The sequence below is a fragment of the Ceratotherium simum genome, chromosome 4, assembly GCF_057802395.1.
Source record: "Ceratotherium simum simum isolate JZ-2026a chromosome 4, ASM5780239v1, whole genome shotgun sequence".
Classification (NCBI taxonomy): domain Eukaryota; kingdom Metazoa; phylum Chordata; class Mammalia; order Perissodactyla; family Rhinocerotidae; genus Ceratotherium; species Ceratotherium simum.
In genome coordinates, this window is record NC_141903.1 from 9745872 (window position 1) to 9765791 (window position 19920).

Below are 19920 nucleotides of genomic sequence, written 5' to 3' on the forward strand. Positions count from 1 at the left end.
ACTGTACAATACTCTTTAAAGTAAAACTGCAAGGCAGTATGCAAAGATGAAGTCCACCCATTGCTTATTGAAAAGTCTGGCTGCTGTTCAATACCGTAAACTGTACAATTGGAAGGGACCTCGGGGGACATCTCATCCCACAGGTTCATGGGGCATGAACCTCCCCTATGATATCCCTGCTTTACTTCCCTTGGTGATTCAAAAGGTCCTCCTGGGCCATCACCGTGGGCACCACCTACCAACGCACAGTGGATGCAGGTGAGCAGCAGATATGAAATCCACCTTCAGCTGAACTAAGCAACGCCCTGGGAAAGTCTTTCTCTTCCTCTCCATCAGCTTGTCTCCTGGTTATCTGCTTCTCTGGGATGTTTGAGAGGAAGAGATTGCTTAAGAGCCAGAGAATGGAGACTACCAGTTGATAAAATGCCGGATAAACCAGAACTCATGCTCCACGTCTGGTTTCTTCCCCATCTTCTGAGTCATGTGGAAGTGAATCTTGAAATAAAACCTCAGCCCTTAGAGTGGTCGCCAACAAATCTTAGCTCCAAGAACAGACCCCGGAGATAGCCCTCAAGCACAGAAACTTTCTCCAAGCCCCAAAGTGGTCTGAGCTTCCCAACTCGCCAGTGTGGTATGTCACAACACACACACAATACAAAGGAGCCCTGGCAGAAAACACCCCATTGTGCCTGAGGTCTTAGGGCTTGAAATTGCCACATTGTTCACTCTCTGCCTTAAGGTATTGAAGGTCCCAGTTAGAACGCACATAGTGTCTGGGAATGTTAACGGCACTTAGTTCTTTGTTCACTTATTCATGTGTCCAGTATTTACCAGCCTCCCAGTATGCAAAAAAGAGCTGAGCAGCCAGGCTGCAGGAAGTACTGAGGCCCAGGATGTAGAAAACGCCGAGCTAGGCAAACTAGACAGACGTGGAAAACGCCTCCTGGACCTTCTGGTGCAGTGGAGTCATCATCAGACGCTAAGACCTTGTCGAGAATCTATTTATCTGATGAATTTTGAGCACTTTGCAGAATCTTAGAGGGATGGAGACACAGGGCAGGCAGGTGTGAAGAAGAAGAAGGAAAGAACGAGGGCCTGGAACACTACTTGCTAGGCAGGGAGCAGGCAAAGGACAGCACTACCTGGGCCCCGAGGAGGAGGAGAAAGGTTAGAGAAAGGGGATGTGGTACCCACATGACGCTTTGCCAAGGAGAGGACTGCCCTTAGAATGGAGAATTCACTTCATAGGACATATAACCCTCAGCGAGGCCCAGTTGCTTCTCTCTTCCATCCCATATGAGAAAGAGGGATGTTAAAGATTGAGAAGTCAGAAGGAAAAAGGCTGTGATGTCTGTGACTTTAGTGACATCAGCTGACCCAGACCTCAGTCTTTGGCTTGGAAACCTGGCCAGGAATCCTGCTGGAGGAGTGACTCCCAGAAGGCTGTCAGAGCATCAGTTTGGGGCTGACAGGAGATGTGCGGGGGGGTTTGCATTTAGGCTGCAGCCCAGGAATCTGGAATCCCAACATTTGAACATGTTGGGGGAGAGAAGCAACGGCACCTGTTGTTTGAAGGATCTGGCAAATTCTATGAACCAGTGTCTCATAGCTCCCCCAAGAAAGACCGGTGATGGTTAAGAGCACGGACCTCTGCCCCAGGTATTTAACCACTCCCTTGTCCATTCTACGTGTATACATGTTGAAAACAGACTACTACCATGGCTGCGGCTCTAGGCACTGAGCATACAGCGGTGGGCAAAGCAGACAAGGTCCCTGGGCTTATCGAGTTCACGTCCACATGGGGGGAGGAGATACAGTCAACACACGTGTCTATGTGCAGGGTTGTGCTTGGAAGGAACAGAAAGCTGGTAGGTGGGTGGAGAGTGGCAGGAGCTCCTATTTTACAGGGTCACCGAGGAAGCCTACTCTCTATTAAAATGACGTGTAAGCAGTGCCCCCAAACTGGCATGCAGCTCTCTGGGGCAAGAACTCTTAGGGCTGAGGGAACAGCAAGCACGGAGTCCAACGACAGACCTGAGACCCTGATGTCTGCAATTTGGCAGCTGTTGAGCAAGCAGATGAGCTCAGTTTTTCTTCCGGAAAATGGGAATAATAAACCTAACCTTATAGGATTTGGAGGAGGTTTAAATGAAATCAATGTGCTTAATATGGTGTCTGGCACGGTAAGCCACTCGGTCAGTAGCAAAGGTCATTATTGCCTCTCCTACTGCTGCTGCTGTTGGTGGTGGTGCCACCACTCCTGCCCCTGTCCCCTAAGACAACTCCATAAGTAAGTAGAGGCCGCGTAGGTAAAGCTTCAAGATCACTGGACATCATGGAGCCAGGCTCCTCTAATAGTCACTCAAACACTAAGCATTTCAGATTCTCCTCTGATCTCAGCAAGGCATCAAGTATTTGAACTCCCAGTCTTAGATAAATGACTCAGGCCCGGGAGGTCAGCAGCATCCAAAACATCACACAGCAAAATCCCCAGAAATGTGGGAGAGGTGTTTACTGCGCCAAGAACATTCCCACTGAAGGAAGGCAAGTGGTGCCAGTATTCAATTCATGAGAGGAGAGAATCAGTTTCTGCTCAAGGAACACGCTATTCTGCAAAGAACAGGAGAGGGCACATGGTGACGAGGTGTTCAGGTGGCACCAGGGAAATTAGCCCAGCAGCGGGTTTGTAATTAGTCAGTCTCCCCACCACAGATGTGCATTCGCCAAAGGAACTTGGGAAGGCGGACTTCTCTCTGCACCTGAAACCATTTACGGGAATCTTCACACGCCAATTCCGGGGGAAGGAGGAGAGGCAGATGGGGGCTCCAGATGGTGTCTGGGCCCAGAAGAGTGCTCCGACCTCTCTGAGTGCAGGGCTAGGAAAGGACAAACTGCTGTCCTTTAGAAGGGTGAAAGGCTGTCCGCACAATGATAACAATCACAGCAGCAATCACGCAGGCCTTCTATGTGCAGGTGACTGCTCTAAGGACTTCCTTTCCACATATCTAATCTTTACGAGAACACTAGGAGGCAGGTACTATTATGCTACCCATTCTATAGATGAGGCCCAGAGAGGGAAAGTTACTTGTTGATGGCCACACAGCTGAGAAAGAATTTGAATCCAAGACCATTTGACATTTGACTCTAAAATTCATGGAAACTTATCTCATATCTCACGAGGTTTCAAAATTAAAGTGACTGGCAGTTCGGGGAGACATATTTTGCCTTGATATTGAAAGAAACAAGCAGCTGCCCATTATAATCATAAACTCCCTGTGTCCTTGGAAGCCTCATGGAGAATGGAGACATGCGTCCTGGAAGGAATTCCATCTACAGCCATGGTTGTGGGGGTGCCAGGGGAGACGGAGAGGAACATGGTGAGGTGCAGATTCAGTCACTGCAGCCAGGAGACACAAGCCACATCAAAAACAGCGAAAGGGGACCATGAGGAATCACAGAGGCGGTAACTGCAGGAAGCAGCTTCCAGCTCTAGCGCTGGGGAGTGAGAGTAGGGGAGTGGAGACAGAGGAAAGAACCGGATCCTGGGAACCGAGAAGGCTGGAGGAGGGACCCTACGAGGCTGAGACCCAGACCTCTGAGGAGGGGGTACCGGCTGGCTGGTGCTGGTGTCTCTGAGAGGGAGCTATAAGGTTGATTCTGGGAGTTCAAAAATTAGATATCAGAAACTGGAACCAATTGTTGTGGCCGGAACCCACCGTCACTGCTGGGTAAAGAGCTGTTGCGGTGGGGACACAGGCAGGAGCAGGACAAGGCCCCCTCTGCCAGCCTGCAGCCTCCCTCTCCCCCCACTGGCAGTGTCTGTCTTGGGGCTGCTGGCAAAGCAGACATGTGGCTCGCAGAGTTAGCCTAGCATCACTAAGCAGGGCAGGGAAGGGCTCCCTTGAAGCTGGGGGTCACTAGCTTAATAACCAGCCCAGTCTAGGTGTCTTCTATTCTGAAATTCTAGAATCCTACTACATGGCAGGCATTAGGGATACACAGGTAAATAAGAAAATATCTTCCCCCATGGAAATTGCATTTTAGAGGTGGAGTGGGAAGGCAGTGCTTGGACCATAAACAAGCAAACAAATTTATAAGGTGGAGAATTTCAGGGTGTGACAATACTCTGCAGCAAACTGAGTGACCAGTCTGTGTTTTCTAATCAGCAGGATAGAGCCCCCTCAGAGCTCACCAGAAAGCTCATAGTAGAACGACCACTAAGAGGAAAAGGGTAGATTCCACGGGGGTCATGATCATTATACAAATAATCACCGTGATTGTTACTCTGTTCCTAGATGCTGTGCAGGGTGTTGTATCTGGATTATTTCGGTCTTAAGAAACTCATGAGGTCGGTAGTATTATTTCGTATACCCATTTCACAGATGAGGAAGTGGAGGCTCAGGCAGATTTGCTGGTTTGCCCCATGGGAGCAGGTCGAGGTGATGGGACTGATGACTGACCAGAAGAAAGTCTAGGGGGTGGGAGGGAGTCAAAAGCCACCAGTAGTTCTAGAACCAGAAACAGGAAAGGTATAAAGAGGATCAGTTCCGAGGAGGGAGATGGTTACAGATTTTGTATGTCTTAGGGAGAGAAACGTCTAGCTGGTAGATGGAAATGAAAGTGAGGAACTCAGGGGAGAGAGTAGGAGCTAGAATTCTCATAAATAAATGATTTTTGCTGCTGCTCAGGAAGAAAATAAATGTGGCATCCCAGCAGGCCAAAAATATTAGCATTTAAATACAGGCTTACACAGGTGGGTAAAAAAGGCAATTTCCTAAGAATTAAATCAGATTTTATTTTTCCTCTAAGTCTCAGAAAAATCCGTTCTGCTCAAGTGTGGTCCTTAGAGAGGGATTTGCCTTGTTCTGGTGGCATGCCTGCTCCAAGTCCTCAGTGGACCGTGTCTCCTTCCCGCTATGATTATGAGAAAATGATGCCTGAGGGCTGAGGGAAATTCATCAGCACTGTCAGCTGGAGGTCCTCAGGCTCATCTGTGTGGAGGACAGGGCACCTCATGTTGGGCTCTCGAGGCCCTCTGCACTCAGCTGTGTCAGCAGGTCCACAGGCCCTGGCTGGAGGAACCATGGATTTGCTACAGAACTGGCAGGAAGGGGGAGCGTGTGGCTGCAGGTGCTTCTAGGGCAAAGATGAGAAGAGACCAAGTTGGTCCTTGAAGCTTCCTCTTCTCCCTCTGGTGCCTCCAGATGCTACCCCATTGTCTCTATTGACACGTCCTGCCCAATGCTGTCCACTCCTGCCCCCTTACACACTGTGCTCAGAACTGGGCTCAGTCCTGGAGAACCCCGGGTACCCCTTTATTGCATTGGCTGCTCCAGGCTGACAGAGAGCCCTACAAGACAGACAGACTAAGTTATGTCGCACGGCTCCTTCCCCCTCCGCCTCCTAGAGTCACTGCCAGGACTCAGCCCCACAAAGTGCAGAGATTGGGGCTGGGGTCACAATTTCCAGATACAATTGATCCTAGATGCCTCTTTTCTCTCAATTTCCCATCAAAATATACACGTCCTGTGTCCTGGGTCCTCGGGCCCTGCTCTTTGCAAATAGCCCAGATGGCTTCTCCCATATCCGCTAGCTCAACAAACCACATCAACAGCCTCCCAGGGCACCCAGGTTGTGACACTGGGAGTAGTTCTTGACTCCTTCTTCCTCCTCTTTTCCTCTGTATTAGTTTCCCGTGGCTGCTGTAAAACATTACCTCAAACTGGGTGGCTTAAAGCAGCAGAAATTTAGTCTCTCACAGTTCCGGGGGCCAGAAGGCTGAGATCGAGGTGTTGGTAGGGTTGGTTCCTTCTGGAGGGTCTGGGGAGACTCCATTCCTAGCCTCTGGTGGTAGCTGGCAGCTCACGCATGCCTTGTTTGTAGACCCATTACTCCATTCTCTCCTTGATCTTCACTTGGCCTTCTCTCTGTGTCTGTGTTTCTGTTTTCCTGTAAGGACAGCTGTCATTGGAATAGAGCCCATCCTAATCCAGTATGATCTCAGTTTAATTTAACTAACTACATCTGCAAAGACCCTATTTCCAAACAAGGGCACATTCTGAGGTTCTGGGTGGAGTGAATTTTTGGGGTAAACTAGTCATTCAAGTTTCCCTCTATCCAAGCCATCACCAGCTCCTGTCACTTCTGCTTCCTTAGTCTCTCTCAGATCGACCCATTTCTCAAAGGAAATCTGCTTTGTTGCTCCCTCATTTACATTCCACCAACGACTTCCTAATGCCCTCAAAATAAGGCCCAAGATAGTCGGCAGTGCTTTCCAGGCCCTTCGTGATCCGACCCCTGTTTTTCTCTCCAAGCTCATCTCTCATAGAATACACAATTGTACTGATTCGCATATAAATGTGGACTCCTTTGTGTGTCCGTTTGTTTGATGTCGTCCTCTGTCACTGGATATAAGCTACCCAAGAGAACAGGGAGAGTGTCTCTTTTGTCCACTCTTCTATCCCAGGCCTGACACACACAGGACAGTGAATGAACTCCACTCTCTCTCAGAGCCCAGCAGCGTGGTGCTGGCCATGGAGAGCTTGTTGTGAACTTGGATGATCAGACAGAAGGCCTCTGACCCTGGAGTGATGTGAGATTCAGAGAAAGGCAGACCAAGGTTGCCTAGTGACCTGCCCAGGGACCCAGGGAAAGGGGGAAGAGGGAAGCTCCTGACGGCCCCACCCTCAGCCCCGCCTACAGTGTCCTGGAGTCTGAGCCCCCTGAGGTGAGACATCACCTCCGTGGCTGAGAGGCTGGAAGTAGAGAGCAGGGGCTGATCTCTGTCACCTGCAGCCCACAGTCCTGTCTTTCTCCTGCCCCAAACCCTCCAGCAGCCTCCCTTGCAAGGCCTGGGTTCTCCCTGCCTCTCCCCACTCACTTCCTTCCCTTCCCCCTCACTCACTCCCTTCCAGCCTCACTGGTCTCCTGGCTGTTCCTCACACAGGCCAAGCATTTTCCAGGCTCCGAGTCTTTGCATTGCTCTTCTCCAGCCTGGAACATTCTATCCTCACAGAAGCTCACTCTCACTTTATTTAGGTCTTTGCTTCAATGTCCCCTCTGCAGAGAGGTCCTTCCACAAGTCCACCTGTGGGGAAAGCACCCCCGCCACCTTCAGTTTCCTTACCCGGCTCTCTCTTTCTTCAGAGCACTTACCATAACTCCCCGTCTCTATGTTGCATACTTGTCTCCCTGGTGTCTGCTCCCCACCTAGTCTGCAAGGTGGCAGAGGTCTGAACCAGGTCTGTTTTCTTCTGCCCTGTCCAGGTGGGTGCCAGGACAGCCCCTGGCTCTGAGGAGGCGCTCAGTAAGCGCCTGTGGAATGAAAGAAGGCCCACCCCTCACTGCTGGAGAGCTGGGCCTGCTCTCTTCTTCACGGAGCCAAGCTCCCCTCCCCCTGGGCCCCTCCCTGGGTTCCAGATGTTCCAGCCGCTGAGCTCTTTTAAACAAATTCACCAGAACATGCTTGACATTTTGGTCTATTCAGGATCTTGCCTAGTTTAGAGCAACACTGAACATGGGTAATAAGGGTTTTGGAGCCCCTGAGACTTGAACTGAAATTGCCACTGTAACCACTCATTGGGTATGTGCACATAAACTGGTTATTCCAGCTCTCTAAGCCTTTATTTGCTTATCTTTAAAAACGGGAATAAGACCTCCTAACTATCAGAATCGATGTCAGCGTTAAGCAGGCGGGGTGGCCAGCTGTCCTGGTTTCCAGGGCTGTGGGGTTTCCAGGGACACGAGACTTTCAGTGCTAAAATCAGGACAAGGCTGGGTCACCCTGTGGGGCTGGTACAGATAAAGCCCCTGCACAGAGCAGCTGCCTCTCCCAACAGCAATGGTGAACGAATGGAGAGCCTGCACTTGGACCCCAAATTCTGTACTGCCTTCAGATTTTGGGTCACTTGCATTTTACTCCATATATTGTCACATATGACCCCAAATCCTTTGTGGCACCAAGGCAGGGTATCAGCAATAGTAAAGGGGTAACTAGTCATGGGTGCCCAGTCCCTTTTGCTTCTATGGTTCCTCCCCCCTGCCCCCACTGGTCAGGGTCCTGTCCCCCCAGATCCAGAGAATAGGGGGGCTATGGAGAATAAGGGGGCTGACCCTGATGTTCACAGCCAGGTCAGACTGACTGGTCCCCTCTCTCTTTAAGGCCACAAGCCAAAAAATGAGGGAGAATGGTCACCTGACCAAGGCCAAACCACAGGCAGCTCTGGGTCCAAGTCAGAACCATTGTTCTAGAAATCCATCCAGAGATGGTGATGGAGGGAACCTGGAAAGGGAGCATTTACGGGTTAAATAAATCCCTTTAAATATTCATCCTCCTATTGGTAATTGCGTCAGTGCCCAGAGGGGCCAGCAGAGTCCTGGGCGGCTAATGGGCAGGCGGGAGGCAGTGGGGAGTTTGGAGCAGGCCCACAGCGAGGTGCTGAGGAGGGCTGTTTCCCACACCCTGGTGTAATGCTCATTGCAGATCCGAGAAAACCGCCCCTTGTCACTGTGCCCAGGGCCTCAGATGGTGAAACCAAATCAGCTCTTAGAGGAATCAAGCCTAGTGCCAAGCTGGCATGTTCCGGGAAGGGCAAGAGGTGATAGGCATGCAGGAGGGGACTCTAAGGCTTTTGGGGTGGTTGCGTTGTTTTTCTCCGTCTAGCCTATGAGCTTGCTCAGGACCGAGAATGCAGCTCTCACTCCTTTTATATACACCCCCTGGCCACATCCCTCCCCAGTTATCTGCCTGCTGCAGAATGTCAATCCCTTTTACTTCTGCCTCACATTCACCTTCACATGCCTGTGAGTGAGGGAAAGAGAGGGGGCAGACCCCTTCATCTGTCTAAGCCTCAGTTTCCTTGTCTGTGATATGGTTGTAAATAGCTTCCAGGTTGAGTATATCCAGGTGAAGGGTAAATGAAAGAATACATGAGAATTTGATTTCTAAATTGCAAATGGGTATGCAGTGTTCAGTGGAATGCTGGTTAAGAGGCAGTGCCATGTGATGGTAAAAGCCCAGTTCCCACACGTCCTGGCTATGTGACTTGAGACGAAGTCAACCTCTCAAGCCTCAGTTTCTCCATCTGTAAAATGAGGGTAATAGTAGTACTTGCCTCATACGATTATTATATTCAACGAAAAATGTGTGTAAGGACCTGGCATGTAATAAGCGCTCAAATAATGGCAGCTACTATTATATGCAGTTGTTGCTATTATTGTCATAATGTTGACCATCGGGCCTACCATACAGATGAAGAAGCTGAGACCCATGATGGGCCCCTCCAGGGTGTTCCGATCCCACGTGAAATTGTCTGGAGTCTGGAATTACTGCAAGCCTCGCCTCCTTACCCACAAGGTCCAGTCACATCTCTTGTCTCTGTCTCTGGCCAAGAGTCTGAGAGATGGGTGTTTTTGGGCTTCAGAGGTTCCAGAGCAGGGGACAAAAGACTGGATACAATGGGCCTGGAGGAGTTTCCTGGGCCCCCTTCCTTCTGTGGCTTCAGCTTAGGTTGGAAAATTTATGGGTCCTACATCTCCGAGAGTGTCAGTGAACTATGTCATCCCAGGACAAATCTTTACTAAGACCCTGTCATGGAGATGGGAAATGCTTGAGTTTGATCCTGTGACTTCCACTTGCGGAGCTAAGACCCCTCCAAAATAAGTATGGCAGAACATTGAGAGGCATTTCGGCCCCTCTCTGTGGCCTTCTACATCGCCCCCCACCGCAGTGTCCCTTCAGCCCTCATTCTTTCCTATCCCTCACCCAGATGAAGGGGGAGTCCAGAGAAAAATAAAAATGTAGTGGAGAGAAAGAAGCTATTATCCCACCACTGGGCACCTAGATTCCTCTTAGGGAAGGGACTGTCTTTGTGAAGGGATGGGTCCTGAATGTCACCTTGATAAACAACGGTTGACGGAAGACACAGACATCAATATCTAAACATCTCTGTTGTAGGAACAAGCAGGAATTTGGGATGGGAGAGAGCTGAAGAGGGCTTAGGAAAGAGGAGAGGGAGGCTGGCCTCAAGGTATCGGACAGAGGCCAAAGGGTGGTTAGGAAGAGGCATTCTAATATTCAACTTCAAGTTGTCTGTGTGGCTGCGAGGTAAACTCCCTATGTCTCCTCAAACCTCCTGTGAAGTTGGCTACACACAAGGGACTTGTCAGATTTTCTTTTTAAGTGAGAATTAGGAGAAGGGATTGAGTTACAAATTCAGATGGATTTGGCATAGAACAGGACCAGGGCTCATAGGAAACCAAGCAGGTCCCTAAACTGGCCCAATTCAGTGGAAGCAGGTGCTCAGAGGGCCGTGTGACTCAGAAAAGCCCTACCCTATCAAGCCTTCCCCCTGCCAGTTTATGTAGTAGCCGAGTGATTGAGGGAGAAAGGGCCCACTACTTGGTGGGGGGACATTCAGGCAAAACCCACTTGAGTCTTAAAGGATAAGGCATCTCAGCTGACTTCTCGGTTGCAAACTAAACAGAAATACCAATATCAGCTTGTAGATTAGTATTATACAAATATATTTTCCAAAGTGCTTTCCCATATTTTGTCCCTTTTAACCTCAGCATTTTGTTCCAATTCTCAGACAAGGAGACTGCAGCCCCGAGAGGTCACACGACTCACTCAAAGTGACGCAGCCAGGGTCTGCTCCCCACTGCTCTTGGGACCTCTGCTGACTCAGCACAGCCTAGGCATCTGGTTGCAGTAGTTTGCTAATCTTTAGGATGCTAAGTGGCTCCAAAAATACTACGGGGTGGCTTCCAGGAGGTGAGGCTGAGCCTGGAAATGGGGCTCGGGTCTAATCTCTGTCATGGCCCACCCTCACCCCCAGCCAAGGGTGGGGGTGAGCAGGCAGGGGCCGGGGGCAAGCCCAACCCCACAGGCCCAGCAGAGGAAGCAGTGTGTGCTTGGGGTGGCAAAGAGGAGGGTGAGGAGGCCGTGTACAGCGGGAGGCCTGAGGGGGGCCACATGGGGTCAGACCCCAGGAATCTGTATGTGCACAGCTGGGGAACGTTCAGGTTCAGAGGCAAGGACCTCAGGAGAGTGAGCGTTCCAGGACGGCTCTGCTGGGAGGCTAGTGCTGTTCTTGGCAGCCACGGGAGGGGCCGTTTTTGACCAGGACTCACTCAACTTCATCATGGTCTTCTGAATGGGGAAGGTTCTGCAGAGGCTGCTCTGTGCCTAGGACTCAGGCATTTTCTGCCCTGCCCCCACTGCCTCACTAGAGGGAGCCCAAGTTCCCACTTGCTACCTGCAGCCCACCCGGCCAGGTGTGCCTCCCTTCCGCCCCACGAGAATAAGGGTCAGGGCCTAGGAGAGGCAGCCCTCCCTCCAGTGATGGGGAGGTCTTGACGGAGTTTGGAAAATGTTTTCAGGAATCACAGGGAGCAAAGGCTGGATTTGATTGTAAAACGAGTGCTGTTTCTACTCATAGTTTTTGAGACCCTACAACCCCCCCCAACCCGAACCTGGTAGTCTGTAGTCCACCCTCCCCTACTCCCCCATCCCGGGATCAGAGCTCTTCTCAGCAAGTGCCACCAAGTGCAGAGTCCCAGGAACCCAGACACAAGGACGGGAGATGGGAGAGGCTCGGCTGTGTGCTTAACAGTGACGATAAGACCCATCACCTACCAAAGAGGCAGTATGAGTGGTGGTCAGACTTGTGGGCTCTGCAGTCAGACTTTGTCTCCAAATCTCCCCCAACTAGACGTGATTGCCAAGACCCCAGGAACCTTGGCTATCTCAGTACCACAAAATCTCCAATGCCTGGAATAGAGCCTGGCACACAGACAGCAGTAAATATTTTACGAATAAACCAGTGGCTCCAACCTGATTGCTTCTTTAACCTTGCACCAGTTACTTTAGCTCTTTGAGTCTCAGTTCCCTCCTCTGTAAAATGAGACAAAAGCATAACTACCAGACAGGGCAGTGGTGAGGATTAAATGAGAAAATACAGCTATGTCACTCAGCACTGTGCTTACTGTGTAGTGAGCCTTCAACAATAGCAGCTCATTAGCAATTCACACGTGCCGGGCACTCTGTGAGGTACCGTGTGTGTGCACATGCGTCTGTACGCATTCGGATGTGTGCGTGTGCGTGCGTGTGTGTGCACACGTAATCCTGAGTTATCGTCCCAGGGGGACGGTTCTATGATTATCTGGTTTCTAAAGTTGAGGACACTGAAGCACAGAGAGGTGCTGCAGCACATCCAACGTTGTTCTGCTGGTAGGTGGTGGTGGAACCAGATCTTTAAGCCCAGGCTGTCTGACTCTACGCTTTTGCTCTTAGGCTTAGAAATTACTTGATTAGAGTCCTTCTAGATCTGATACTCTGCAAACAAGGTACTGTTTTGTGTCATTTTGTGCAAGTGCCTTTGCCTTGCAAGACAAGGCAAGTCTCCAGCCGTCCTTTTCTGCATCTGACACTCACTTCCGAAGCCTATGACCATGGGCATCCAAGAGGTGGTGAGCTCAGTTCCCCAAGGATGCAATGATCAATCGCCGCGTGTAGGGTGTGGGGCTGGGCCCCACATCTTGCCGCGGTGTGGAACAGGATGGGTTCAAGGAGTTTACCGCCCACCCCAGGGGCCCTCAGCCTCTGGCATCTGTCAGATTCTCCCAGGCCGCTAGCCAAGCGCAGATGCCAGTGCCCACCCCAGCCAGCAGATGTTGATTTTGCAGGTCTGGGGTGAGACTTTGGGGTCTGAATCTTTGCCAAGCACCCTGGGTAATTCTGTGCAAGTCTTCTACTTTTGGAAATTTGGAAAGAAAAAAAAAGGTCTACCAAATAGATCTAGGTTATCTGTTAACTAGGTGGGAAGGGAAGAGCAGGCTCTGTTTCGGCTTTTCAAGAAAGAGGGAAATGTGAGAGATGTCATTCTATGGGGACGTCCCCCTCCCACCACCAGCATCCCAGTCCTCCCCCACAAGAACCACCCCCCCGGTCTGCCCTCCAAGGGAAATGCTGAGTCAGCTGAGCAGCTACCCAACCCTGCCGCTGTGCAGAGGACATCAAGCCCAGATAAGGGAAGGTAGGGAATCGGAGCGCCTCCCCGTGTCCCTCCTCCTTCACCTCCCTTTGCTTCCATTGGAAAAAAGAAAATTGCCAAGTAATTGCTCCTTGACAACCCCTGCTGGTCCTGGTCGTTCCTTCCTTGCTGAGATGATAATTAGGGAATCAGTAAATTTAAATAGAAAATCCCTGAGCAGCACAGAGCCTTCATTGTTCAAACGCTGTTTCCCGCACCCACGAGTGGTGCTGGCAGTGAGTTGTGGGCAGTGGTGGCAGGGAGGGCCCCAAGTCAGCTGGGAACAGGAAGCCAGAGGCACAGCCCCTCGGCTCTGCACAAAGGTGCCGGAGCAGCAGCAGCGGTGCGGATAAGCATTTGCCGTGCGCTGGAGGCTGGACCAGGTGCGTTTTGAGCCTTATCTTACTCCATCCAGCCTTGGAGGTAGCATTAGTTTTATTCCCATTTTACAGATGAGGAAACTAAGGCTCAGAGAGACACTGACTTGCTCAAGGTCACAGAGCTAGTAAGGGACAGGACAGGGACTTGAGGCCCCATGCTTCTGAGCCCTCAGCCTGCTTGTTTTATCCTGAAATTTGACTGCTTTTCCAATGGACTGGGGGCCTAAATCCAAGATTCGAGTAAATTCCAGGCTGTGTGGTCTCTCTTCTTCCCCCACCAAAGTCTGGACGCAGCCACAGCTGGCCTGGGCCTGTCTTCTCCCATGTGCCCTGGGGTCTACGGGTCAAAGCGAGACTCCTGGTGGGGCTGAAAGAGAAGAAAAGAATTCTGCCTGTCCTGTGAGCTGGGGCTTCTCTCGGGACTAATAGTGCCGCTTCCCTACACTGGGTCCTCCAAACAGCCTGTCTGGGCAGGAGGACCCTAGCATCACCTCCATCTCCGTTTTAGAGTTGAGGAATGAGAGGCCTCAGAGAGAGAAAATGACTTTGTGCAAGATGCCTCAACCAGCTATTGGCCCATGGAGTGTAGACTCAGGTGCCTCTCTATCCCCTGCCAGGGTCGAGCCGCTCCTCCCGGGCTCAGCAGCTATGCAGGGCTGGGCTTCAGCTGCGGGGAATGGGCCCGTCCAAACAGAAAACCACAGCGTCCACCGCGGGGGAAGGAAAGGAAGCTCGAGTTTCTTGGTCACCTATGATGTATTGGCTGCTAAAGGGAAAGGGTTTGGAGCCCCCTTGTCAGCAGTAGCTTTCGGCTTTGCCTTTCTAAGCGTTATGTAAAAAGTGAGGGTGTTTGTGGTCCTCGCCTGTGGGAAAGGATGTGAAAACCAACTGGGATCATGAGTGTGAAATACAGATCCAGCGCAATGTTCAGTACGTGTCAGTTATGAGCAGAAACCATTACTCATTCCTTGTTTAATAGTATACTGATATTATTAACAACTCTTGTAATAAACCTGAGATATTAATATCTCTGTTTTCCAGAGGGAAAACCGAGGCTCTGAGAGATTGGGAAATTGGGTTCAGACACACATCTCATAAGCAGCAGATCCAGGGTTCCACCTGGGGCTGTATGGTCCCCTCTCTAACACACCATCTCGAGCTTGGGGGCAGCAGTAGGACAGGGTGGTGTCTCTGCTGGGGCAGGGCTATCCGGGGGACAGAGGGACATGAGGCACCCCAGACAGACCAACCCATGACCCATGACCACGGCCTCAGGACAAGATTCGGTGTCTGGGCTGCTGTACTCCCCAACCACCCTGCGCCCCAGAAAAATGCAGAAGGTACAAGTCACCCTGCAGGCCAGGAACAAAGCCTGGGGACATTGCTGCTTAACTGGCCTCTGCTCTTATGGAGCCTTCCTTGGTCTCCAGTCGCCTGCTGTCTGGGCTCTTTTATTTAGTAGCAAATAAGGAGAAATCCCTCAAAAATTGCAATGTGCAATGAAGAAATCTTAAACTCTTTCGCTTCTCTTTAAATTTTATTGATGATTTTGAAAAATATTCAAGAACTGTCTCACTTCTTCCCTTCCCTTTAACCTTTTGATTTTTGGTTTTTCTCCTCTCTGGTCTCTCTTGGTCTCTCTATGTCTTGCTGTGCTTCCCTCCTTCCCTCTGTGCATCTGTCTCTGTTTCTTGGCTTGGGAACATCTGAGTAGGTGAACCCTGAAGTCAGGAGGAACCTTAGACCCCCTCCTTCTGACCCTGCCCTCCCCACGCCCTCCCCTCGAGCTCCTCACCCCTGGGCCCAGCACCAGCTCAGCACCTTGGTGAGGGCAGTACTTTTCTTTTTCTTTCTTTTTTTTTTGTGAAGAAGATCAGCCCTGTGCTATCATCTGCCAATCCTCCTCTTTTTTTGCTGAGGAAGACTGGCCCTGGGCTAACATCCGTGCCCATCTTCCTCCACTTTATATGGGACGCTGCCACAGCATGGCTTGACAAGTGGTGCATCAGTGTGCAGCCGGGATCCAAACCCGGGCTGCCAGCAGCAGAGTGCGCACACTTAACTGCTACCCCACGGGGCCTGCCCTGGGGCAGCAGGCCCCTTTTCTGTGTTGCTGTAATTTTCCCTGACCTCAGAAATACACAGCTAAGCCTCATTCTTCATGTTTTAAGTGTAAATAAACATCGTCCCCAGCTGGAAAGGACAGGATCCTAAATTGGCTGTGTTTCTGTAAAGCAAAACTTCTTAACCAGGAAGAGGCACAATCTTCATCTTCCTGCCTGGAGGCGGCAGCGAGATGGCAGAAGACAGAGGACCAGGAGCGTGGGAGAAAAAGAGAAGAACAAGCAGGGCAGAAAGAGAGATGGCAATTGCGGGGGCGGAGAGGCGGCAGAGGGGCCCATGAGAGTCACAGCAGTCTCTCTCATACTGTAGGGCAAGAGTTTAAAATTAGGTTTTCCATTTGGCTGACAGATAAACTAAGGCTGCAGGAAACTCAATGGTAATACCAGAAGAGGGCAGAGTTTTCTCCACAATCAACAAGGGTGCAGCAAGGGCAGGAGAGAGGGAGTTTCGGAGCTCCCTAAGCCGCAGGAACTGGAAAACCACATTCCGCATTGTCTTGCTTCTCTCCAGCGGAACTGACTGGCCTCCAAGTCCAAACCCGCTGTTCTGCTGATCTAGCTTTGTGAGGCAAACACATTCGGGGCTTCTGCAGTTTTCCAGAGAAACAGCACATTTCCTAGGGAGTAAACACCATCACCTGATTCTGGTTCTTTTCAGTTTTGTGGTCCACCCCATGAACAACACCCAGACCCCGCTTTGCTAAAAGAGGAAAGATTCTGCGGTGTTGCAGGATTCTTAGCAGGAAATGGCGGCCAGATAGGATCTAAAAGGGGTCAAGGTCCCCATATAAGGGACGGAGGAAAGCCCCGGGTGAGAGAGGCGTCAGTCCAGCGCATTCCTGTGCGCCTCCTGGCACAGCCCACAGCACTGGTGCTCGCAGCAGTAATGTCAGGATCTTTGTGACACCTCGGGAGGGCTCGGAAGATAATCAGACTTTCAGCTTCGCCCCCCTGGTGAAAAGCCCCATTTTTGCTAAAGAGCATTTCCTCTAGCTGTGGACCTGGAGGCAGGGAGGGGAGAGGAGAGAGCGATGCTGCTCTGCCCTCTGCTGGGGTAAACACAATAAAATCTCAGTTAAGCCAAGGGCTCAGGAGCAGGGTCTCACATTTCTTGGGTTTCAGGTTGTGAGTAAAAACCCTCATTTCTCCATGCGTTGGGAATGGAGGAATCTTCCTGAGATTGCAGCCTGGCTGGTAGAGCAGAGGCCATTGTGGACTCTTGCTTCTGGGCTTGGGGATGCCAGTGACCAGGATTCCGGACTCAGAATGACCCTGGGTGTACCCACCCTGGGAGGCACGCTGTACAACGTTTTCTCTTCTGATAAACCCTCGCTAAGAATATCTGTTTGTCATGTTCCCTTTTCTCCTGAAAGTCAGGCGTAGGCGTCTGCCTCATTTCTGGGTTCAGTGAAGTGTCTTCTGTTTACTGAACGACTGTCTGAATTTCTCTTCTTCCTGTGGTTTGGCTGCCCCGGGCCATTTTGCACGGACCTGCTGTCTGGGATTGATGCCCGCACACCTGCCCACCCTGGGCATTGGGGGCCAGCAGAAGCCTTCTGTGTTCTGAGATAGTTGCTGGGCCCCTTGGGCTGTTGGTTAGGCTTCTCTGGTCACCAAAATGGCCCCATGACAGCCTCCGAGTGCCTGGGATGGAAGGGCCGCAGGAGGAGCTGGCCCCAGGCAAGGCTCACAATTGGAGCTATGGCTGCTTTCAAAGCCCCTTAGATTTGCTTGGTTTGTTGGTCTCCTCTTAACCCATTTGAAGGTCGGTGGGCAGCCTGCAGGTGGATCACCAGACTGGGAAACATCACTTCCATCTGAGAAAGGAAGGAGAACAGAAGATGTCTGACCTGAGTCTTCCTGAAGACTCATCCTCCCCATCTGCAGGGATCTGTGGGAACCCCGCATGGATTCAGGGGGAGTCCCCTGCCAGCAGGCCCCTTCCCTTCCTACCGCCATGATGTGCTCTGGAGGGAGGCCCCTACCCCACTTCTTTGCTTAGTCTGAGCTGATTTGAGGGAAAAAGAGAACATTGTGGGAATAACAGACCTGACCGTCCTCCCTCATGAACTAGGAGGAGGAGAGGGCTGGGAGGGGGATGACAGGCAGGGCTGGGAACGTGCCATAGAGTTCTCCTTTGTTCTTTTCCCAAAGGCAGCAGCTCCTGGAGGAAAGTTGGACAGCGCCAGTAACTAGCTGTGGCGCCAAATATTAATGGTTTCAGTTTCCCTTCCCATTCCTTCCCTTTGCACATAAGTGTGAGTACACACACACACACACACACACATTCCCTCCCCACCCACTGTGCAACCTTGGGCAGACTCCTCTGAGGACCTCACACAATTCAGATTAGTCCTTGTTTCACTCACTCCCCCCACAACTGTCCACACACATGCCATGCGGCACCAACCCCCACAGACATCAGCCCTGTACAAGGAACGAGGGCATTGCTGCCCCTCGAGACTGCCCAGCAAAGGGACGATGCTCTTCCCTAGTCTTGGTACAGACATGGGAATTTCCCTCGAGCTCAGGACCACACCTCTTTGTCAGCAACCCCTTTTGGCCCCAAGAGTGAGAGGGAGGTCTTATGCCCCAAAACAAAAAGGGAATTGTCTATGACTCACACCCGGCCCTGCTGCCTGCCAGTTGAGAAATCTACTTCCTGGGGTTGGGGTTGGGGGTTGGGGGAGTGGTGCGGAACTGGGGCCAGGGTGTATGTGTGTGTGCGTGCGTGTGTGTGTGTGTGTGTGTGCCCGCGCGCACGCGCGTGCGAGTACATGTGTTCTGTGGTTTGCCTCCTAGTAAGCTTTCTGAGCTGAGTATTCCCAGGACCAGAGCTTTCAGAAAACCTGCTCCCAAACCATCCACCCCCCTTCCTAGATGGTCTGGTGTGGCCCAAATTCTGCTTAGACATCTTTTTTAAAGGAGAAGAAGAACTGAACTAAATAGGAACAAAAAGTAATTCAGCCACCTGAAGCCGAATTCTCTCTTCCCGCACGATGTTGGGAAAGAGGAGTGTATCTTATAAGTCAGGTCAAGGAGGCTCAGTCTAATCCCCGTCCCCCTGAGTTCGCAGCCCTCTCGTCTACCTGGGTTTCTAAAGCCTTTGAGAGACCCCAGTGCCTTCTGCAGACTCTGCCACTCGTTCTGAGACGCAGCTCTGCCCCTGTCCGGAGGGCAATCGAGGTTGTCAGGCTGGGTCTTGAGGGAAGGAGAAATGAAGCTGTTTCAGTTTTTGTTTTGCATTTTTTGTTATTGTCGCGAGAGGGAAATATCAACTTGGATATAAACAAAATGGGGAACTGAGACTCACCACATGATTTTTGCCATTTTCTCACTGTGGTAGAGCAGGAGCAAAGAACAAAGGCACTTTCCAAAGGTACAACTTAACTTATAGGCAACAAGGTCATTGTTTTTCTAAAGCAAGAAAAGGACAGCAAATAATATTTGTCAAAATATATTATTTTACCAAACTGTCTTATTTACTCACTCGCCAAGACCCAACAATGTAGGTGCTTGTGTCCCCACGTCATGGTGGGGAAACTGAGGCTGAGAGGTGAAGTGACTTGTTCAAGGTCATACATGAAGAGATGAATGCTAGAAAAAAGATTCGAAATCTGGTCCGACTATTGCCAAACTTTCTGTGTGTTCCAAGTTCTCTGGAAAACAGCCACACTGTCTCTGGCTTTCTCGCTCTCACATCCATTCCTTGTCTGTGACCTCACTCTGCACCCAGGAGCCTTGAGGGATTGCATGAGAATCAGTCCTAGACCAGGAAGTGAGGGCTAGCTCTGGGCTGTTTCCAGGCAAGGCTGCTCTCTGTCCTTCCACCCTGATTCTGAGATGGGGCCTGGGGCCCAGGTGGCCAGTTCAGCCTGTACAACAGCATCAAGCCTGGAGCTCAGGGCAAAGGCTGTCTTACCTGACACCAAGTGGTCAGAGGAGAGGACCAGTTAAAGGTGGTGCTGGGGGCTCAATGTAGAGACATGCCATAGACAAACTAAATTCAAAACAATGCACACACATATGATAGCAGTCCCATAAGATTAGTACCATATAGCCTGGGTGTGTAGTAGGCTATACCATCTAGGTTTGTGTAAGTACCCTTTACGATGTTCGCACAATGAGGAAATCGCCTGACGATGCATTTCTCAGAATGTATCCCCGTGGTTAAGTGATGCATGGCTGTACCTATGCCTCTAACTCACTTCAAATGAAATCCAGACTCCTTTCCACAGCCTGCAAAATGCTGCATGATCCTGTCCCTACAGACTTCTCCAACCTTACTTCCCACTCCACGCCCCTTCCGCTCCCCGCTTACTTTGCTCTTTTCTGTTCCTCAAGCACACAAAGCTGGTTCCCACATCAGGACTTTCTGTCCCTCTT